Source organism: Apodemus sylvaticus, chromosome 10 (genome assembly GCF_947179515.1).
Source record: "Apodemus sylvaticus chromosome 10, mApoSyl1.1, whole genome shotgun sequence".
In the NCBI taxonomy this organism is placed as follows: Eukaryota; Metazoa; Chordata; class Mammalia; order Rodentia; family Muridae; genus Apodemus; species Apodemus sylvaticus.
The window spans coordinates 72,721,671-72,729,591 of NC_067481.1; positions in this window are offsets into that span (position 1 = coordinate 72,721,671).

Below are 7,921 nucleotides of genomic sequence, written 5' to 3' on the forward strand. Positions count from 1 at the left end.
GGCCCCAGGAACTCACTTTAAGATGCTGGTCAAAAGAGGCACATCAAATTGGCAGTTGGTTACATAGCTCAGAAGCTCACAGTAGAAGTTGGTCTGAGGCCACATGCTGGGATTCTCTGGCCATCTCTTCACAGGTTCACAGAAGAGTGTGTGGTAGCAACATGCTGGCTCAGGGCTTATGAGTACAGGCTGCTAGCCAGGTGGTGGTGCAGACTTTTTAATCCCAGCACCTGGGAAGCAGAGGCAGGCGAATTTCTGTGAGTCTGAGGTCAGCCTGGTCTACAGAGTTAGTTCCAGGACAGCCAGGGCTATTCAAAAAACTCTTGTCTCACAAAAAAAAAAGGAAAGAAAGAAAGGAAAGGAAGGAAGGAAGGAAGGAAGGAAGGAAGGAAGGAAGGAAGGAAGGAAGGAAGGAAGGAAGGAAGGAAGGAAGGAAGGAAGAAAGAGGTACTGGCTGTTATTCCTCACAGTGACTCACAATTATCTGCAATGCCAGTTCCGGGGAATCTGATGCCCTCTTCTGGCCTCTGTGGGCAATCTGAGTGTATGTGCACACACCCACACATACAAATCTGTATCACAAATAAACACAAATATAAATTTAAAAGTAAAAATAAATCTAAAAGAACAAACAGAAGACAACAAGGTGTGTCTGGGATGTGCTTTCCCCAGAACTGGGGATGAAACCAAGGCCTTGCACACACTGGGCAGCACTCTGCAGGCCCGGCCCAGCTCCAGGCCCCAAGACATTCTTTCAGGCTTTGCTTATGGGAGCACAGGAAGAGGCAGGCACTCAAGGAGGAGTGGAGTTTGTTTGCAGGAACACAGAGAGCTGCGTTTGCATGCGGGTAGGATAGTCCAGTACAGGCCAAGGTTAGAGGTGCTGCAGCTGCAGACTGATAGCTGCGAGTGCAGGATACAGAGAGGCGCCTGTCTGATTGTGTTTTGCAATATTAATCAATGACCAGCCCCAAAGTTAAGAGAACACACTGCTTTGTTGAGGACCCAAGGTCAGTCCCTAGCATTCATATGGGGCAACTCACAATCTAGACACCCTCTTGTGGATTCCTCAGGCAACAGCATTCCCATGTGCATGGATTGTATGTGCATGTACACACACACACACACACACACACACAAATTGAATTGAGATAGAAGCTGGAGAGATGGCTCAGTGGTTAAGAGCACTTGCTGCCCTTGTAGAAGACTTCAAATCAGTTTCCAGAATTCATACTAGGTACTTCTGGGAAATTCAATATTGTCTTCTGGCCTTTCTGGGCACTGCAAGCACATGGTATACATAGAGACAAGCAAGAACACATATATACATAAGATAAAAATAAATGAAAAATGCTGTTCCAAAGGCCAGTGAGCTGGCTCCGTGGGTAAGGGTGCTTATCCCAAAGCCTGATGCCCTCAACTCCTTCGCTCAAACTCAGGTGGTGGAAAGGAGTACTGCAGGTTGTCTCGGACCTCCATGCATGTGCACCACAAGGAACTATAAATAAAACCTGGTTCAAATAGATGCCATTGAGAGAGGGAGTACAGGGCATGAACTCTTGAGGACAGGATCTGTGGCTTGTGCCAATACTCCAAAGAGCCAGCCTGCAAAACTTCATGTCTCCCTAAGGTCCCATGACATAGCTGGCTTGCAAAAGCCACCAGTCACAAAACACAGGTCACGTCCTCTAAACTCCAAAGCTATGTGCCTGCCCTTCAAAACACACTGAATGATTCCAGCAAAGGCGAGGGCTTTTGAAATCCAGGATCCCCCTGAGAATGCTCAAGAAGCAGGGCTTCTCACTGCTCTGGACTGAGCTGATTCACAACTGAAGTATGCCACACAAAGTGTCTGGCACAGTGACAGCTCAGAGCTAGGCAGTCTCCTCTCTCAGCTGCAGTTTCAGGACCAAACACGCAGTATCACTGATCCTGACTCCTCTGCATTCACTTCAACCGTCTGCAGGGATTCTATCTTCTGCATGGAGTGCTGATATGAGCTGGGTCATCCTGACAGCTGTGCCTCAGGAACACAGGACCAAACTGAAGAATTGGTAGAAATGGCAAATCACTTACGCTGCACTTTTGGCAAACCGAATGGTGCAGGGCCATCTGCCATTCAGGCTGACGACAGAAATGTTCTTGTGTTTCAAGGTGGCTTAAACAAATAATCTCATGTCAAAAACCTCACATACCCACAGCCCTATTTTAAAAGTGCTGGCTTCTGATTTCTAGCGCTCTGCACATCTTCTACCCTGAGGATCTGAGAAAAACTTGGAAACTCAAGACCTCCAAAGACAATCCTTAAGATTCTGTTTTAAGGAGCTAGAAAGATGGCTCAGCCATCACTGAGTGCTCTTTGGAAGGTCCTGAATTCAATCCCAGCAACCACATGGTGGCTCACAACCATCGGTAAGGAGATCTGACACCCTCTTGTGGAATGTCTGAAGACAGCTACAGTGTACTTACATATAATAATAGAATCTTTTTTTTTTTTTTGGTGGTTTTTTTTGGGGGGGGGGGATTTGTTTTTTTTGAGACAGGGTTTCTCTGTATAGCCCTGGCTGTCCTGGAACTCACTCTGTAGACCAGGCTGGCCTCGAACTCAGAAATCCGCCTGCCTCTGCCTCCCAGGGTGCTGGGATTACAGGCATGCGCCACCACTGCCCGGCTAATAATAGAATCTTAAAAAAAAATTGTTTTAAGGAAACCTCTGAGACAGGCTGGAAGGATGGTGGTTCAGCGGCTAACTGCTCTTACAGGGTCCTTCCCTGATTCATTTTTTAGAAGTTCAGAGCCTGGAAGCTCACAACTACCTGTAACCCTAGCTCCAAGGGGATCCATGCTCTCTTCTGGCCTCTATGGATACTGGCTTTCAGGAATACACTGTACCTTCCCCTCACAACGCTCCCACCCCTATCCCCGACTGCCTCCCTGCTCTAAAAGGCTGGGTGCATGCCTTTAATGACAGCTACTGGAAGGCAGAACAGATCTCTGTGCATTCAAGGCCAGCCTGTACTGCATACCAATTTCCTGGCCAGCCAGGGCTACACAGTGAATCTCTGAGGTTGGTGTATCACACGTGTGCTCAAGCGCGCGCGCGCACGCGCGCGCACACACACACACACACACACACACACACACACGCACGCGCCACAAACACCTATCTGTACATCAATATATACGTAAGAGAGGCCAATTGTAGTGATGTGCATAATGCTAGCTGGTTGGAGGTGGAGGCGGATTGAGAATTCAGAGCTTACCTCTGCCACATAGTGAGTCTCAGCACAGCTGGTACGTCTATCCAAAAAGAACAACAGATGGGGATTCTAAGCAACCATCTAGTTTCCAGCAGCTCAGACTTGAAACTGACAACCACTTAGTGAGGCTGGTGAAGGGGAAACACGTTCACGACTGCGCATGAGGAGAGACACCCAGAGACTTGCTGTCTCATGAAGGGTGAGAAAAGTGCATCAGCGATGGGCCTACAGAGCCCAAAGTCAGGGAAAGAGACACAACGGAGAAGAAATGAGCAGAGGTGGACGCAGCCAGCAGCAGCAGCCTTCCGTTTGGCCACACTGGGAGCTGTGGACACAGTGGTTTCTTGGTGTAAAAGCATAGTGCAGCGACCCTGAGCTCCATGCAGCATCACACAAGACTCCGGTGGTAGGGGCTGCAGAGATGGCTGAGTGGTTTAGAGTAACTGCTGCTCTTGTAGAGGAGCTGAATTTGGCTCTCATCACCCACGTGGTAGCTCAACCCACTTAAAAAATAAAAGATTTGTTTTATGTATATGAGTACACTGTAGCTGTCTTCAGACACACCAGAAGAGGGCGTCAGATCCCATTATAGTTGTGAGCCACCATGTGGTTACTGGGACTTGAACTTTGACCACTCAGCCACCTCTCCAGCCTAGCTCCAGGAGATAAAACACCTATTTTGACCTCTTGTGGCTACTACACTCCTGTGTACAAACACACCCACTGACACACCTGCAGTTGTGGATAATGGAAAGCACAGGCCCTATTGTGGTACCCTTGGTCCTCTATCTCCCTTCTCAACATATGCTTGAGGGCACCCAGCACTTGACTCAAACTTCAAGGAACTTCAGTACAGCTGTTTCTGCTTGCACTGATCAAATGGTGACAAAAGCAGGGTGAACCATTACCTGGCCTTTAACTCTTGTCAGTAGCCCAGGAGTTAAGGAAGGATTGTCAAGGAGTCAGGTCACCCTTGTTTGACCACCACGGAAGGGACTGTGTGACATCAGGAGGTGGTGTGTTTACAGTTTATTGAGTACAGTATAGGAATGCAGCATGCTGGGCAGTAACTGGAGCACTGCCTGCAGCATAGGGCCTGGCCAGCATTTTTACTTTCTAAGAATTTCATACAGGAATACAACTCATTGGGATCTTATCCCCCACCCCACCCTCCACCTTTCCCTGACTGGCTTAAATTCACTCCTCTTTTCACTTTGACTATTCTCTTTATTTTTGCTTTCCCTTGTCTTCACGCGTGGCTCTCTGGCCATCTTCCTTCTGTTCCCGCCATTACTGTCGTGTTTGGTGGTCTCATGGGTGGATGCTTTTCACTTCATCTGCTTGCTTTTGAAGTGATCTTGATTGTTTTCCCCTCCCTTCTGTGACACTTTTTGGTTGCTAGGGGCAATTCTGTCGCTTAGCCATGCTCCCAGGCCTCACCTTATGCTACATACCACCACCCATTATGGACATTATCCCCAAGTCCATGGCTCAATAGGTGGCCCTAGCCTGTTGTTTTGAGAGGTTGTGATATGGCTGGCAGAGTTGAGTCACAGGGGGCAGGCCTTTGATGCTTCTACCTTCTCTGCATCCTGTCTCTGTTCCTCCTCCTCCTCTGCCACAAACAGGGCAGGCAGCCCTTCCACTGCTCCTTTCTATGGCAGACTATAACCCTGAAACTGGGCCAAAATAAACCTCTCCTCCCCTAAGATGCTGTCAGACATCTGTTGACAGTTACATAAGACATACACTACTTCCACTAGAATGTCAAGTATTTTTTTTTTGTTGGTTTTTTTTTTTGTTGTTATAGAATAGAGTTTATTCAGAATAGGGGATGGGAATTAGTGGTAGAGAGAGGTAGAGAGAGAGAGAGAGAGAGAGAGAGAGAGAATAGAGTGGAGGCAGGCCATGACCACGTGGGGGGGGGGGAAGAGACCCAGGGGCAGAGAGGTGAGAGAGTATGGGAGAGCAGAGAGCAAAAGAGAGAGAGGAGGAGCAAGTAGCCCCTTTTACCCTTTATAGTGGGCCAGATCTCTGGGGCGGGGCATACCTGGCTATTGCCAGGTAGGTGTGGGTGGAGCTTAGACAAAACCCCAACATTCCCCAATGTTTCGTTACTTAATAAAAGAAAAAGAAAAAGAAAAGACGTGACAGCAAATACGGCGAAGCAGGAATAGGGTCGTTGTTGAGATCTGGCTGCTTCATGCTGGAATGTCAAGTATTTTTAAGGACTAGGTGACATAAAATCCCAACTCAACGACTGGGGTCCAAGTGGGAATAGCTAGAAAGTAGAAAGGAGGATGGGGCTCAGATACACTGCTAGACACCCATCCTACAGCAGCAGCAGAGAGAAGCAGGAAGACTGGATACCACCCAACTGTGCAGAACTCCAGAAAAGGGAAACCTACAGAAAACCACCAATACAGTAAGTACACTGTGGGTTAGTGGATTGTGAACGGCAGCCTTAGCTCAACCAGGGACCAAGCTACCCTTCACAGTCCACTGCCCCACAGCACACAAAGTATCAAGGCACACTCATCACCAATGCAGCAGAGGAGGATCCTGGTACAAGATCTCTCAAAAGAACACTTCCCAACAACCTCAAGGTCCATCCTAAAAAGGTTACACCTTGAACAGTCTCAAACATGTGACTGACCTATATACCCCAAAGGTGTGTAAAGTGCCATCAGAAGACACAAATAAGAAAGAAAGCAAAATGAATCCTTTAATCAAAGTTCTACCCTGTCAAGTAAGATTGCTGTAGCTTGATGGTGGAGGCCCATGCCTTTAGTACCAGCACTTGGGGAGACAGAGGCAGGCACAGAATTCAAGGCCAGCCTGGTCTACAGAGTTCTAGGATAGTCAGGGATATACAGAGAAACCCAGATAAATAAAGTTTAAAAAGGTCACGTTAGACCACTCGTAGTGACCCATGTCTATCTTCCCCCTCCCCATTATGTAGCTTAGCTGATTGGGAACAGATGAGCCAAGCTACCTAAGATGACCCTGTCTCAAAAGAAAAACAAGTCATATTACTGAAAGCAATCCATACCATCAAGGTATAGAATGGAAATGAGAAAAATGGTGACGCATCAAAGCACATCACACACGTGTGAAAATATCACAGTGAATCAGTTTCTTTACAGTTCTATCATATAGAGACTGACAAGAGGCACGGTCAAACAGATTTACAACTCTGCAAAGGTTATTTTTAACATAGGCACAATTGTGGGAAAAAAAAAGCCAGAAAGATTTAAGTTTATAAAATATAAAAATAGTAAAAGAATTCTGAGATTAAGGGGCGGATAAAAAACAGGGTTAGGTCTGGAGAACCAAATCCACATCAAAACTAAGCCTATGAACTATTGGCTGTTTCCAGGAACACAGTAAAAGCCAGTAACCCCACAAGATACCACCAGCACCACAAAACCCAGTAGTAGTTAGAAAATGATCAATGCTTATTTACTTTTAAGACAGACTTATGCTGGGCGTGGTAATAAATACCTTTCATCCCAGCAACTGGGTGGCAGAAGGAAGTTCAAGGCCAGTCTGGTCTGTATTGTTTCAGGACAGCCAGAGCTACAGTGAGACCCTGTCTCAAAAAAAAAAATAAAATAAAATAAAAAAAAAAATAAAGACTACTTCACTATGTATTCCAGATTGGCCTGGAATTTACCTACCTGCCTCTGCCTCCACAGGGCTGAAATCACTGATGCTCTGCCAAGCAGCAGTTCTTAACCTTAGACATGCCCAGGACCGCCTCCAAATAATTCAAAGTAAAATATGTGGGTGTCAAGATTGAATACCACAGGGGGGGCCAGAAAAAGGGAAATAATTTGAAATGTAAATAAAAAATAAAATTAAAAAAATATTGAATACCACAGAAATAACTGCTGCTTTCACAGAGATGAATTTGGTGTTAGCACTCAAACCAGCAGCTCACAACTCTGAAGCTCTAGAGGGTCTAGAGGCTTCTGGGCCTCTCACACATAAATAAAATAGTAAGTCAAGAACCTTTGAAGGGGAAACCGTCTCCCAGTGGTCACTGAACATTTCAAGAGGCCCTGATGTGCCATTACACAGGCAGGTGGCAACTACATACTCTATGTTTCATTTCAGATAGCTAGAAGGACCATAATGTATGCTTGAGGCATGCATAGCCTGACTGAAACATTACACAATGTACAAATCTCAACACATCACCTGGTACCCTTTAAATATTACATTGTTTTTGTTTTACTAAAAACATTATACATATCTTCAAGTACTCAAACCCAACAATAAGCTTTATAAATTGTCTCAAAGTGAACTTTTTTGTGTGGTTTTTCTGTGTAACCCTGGCTATCCTGGAACTCACTCGGTAGATCAGGGTGGCCTCGAACTCAGAAATCCAACTGCCTCTGCCTCCCAAGTGATGGGATTAGAGGCGTGTGCCACCACGCTGGCCAAGATAAACTTTTTTGTTTTTTGAGACAGGGGTTCTCTGTGTAGCCTTGGCTATCCTGGAACTCACTCTATAGACCAGGCTGGCATCAAACTCAGAAATCCTCCTGCCTCTGCCTCCCAAGTGCTGGAATTAAAGATGTGTGTAACCACTGCCCGGTTCCAAGGTAAACTTTTAAAAAAAATTTATGTGCACATGAATGCAGACGTCCACGGAG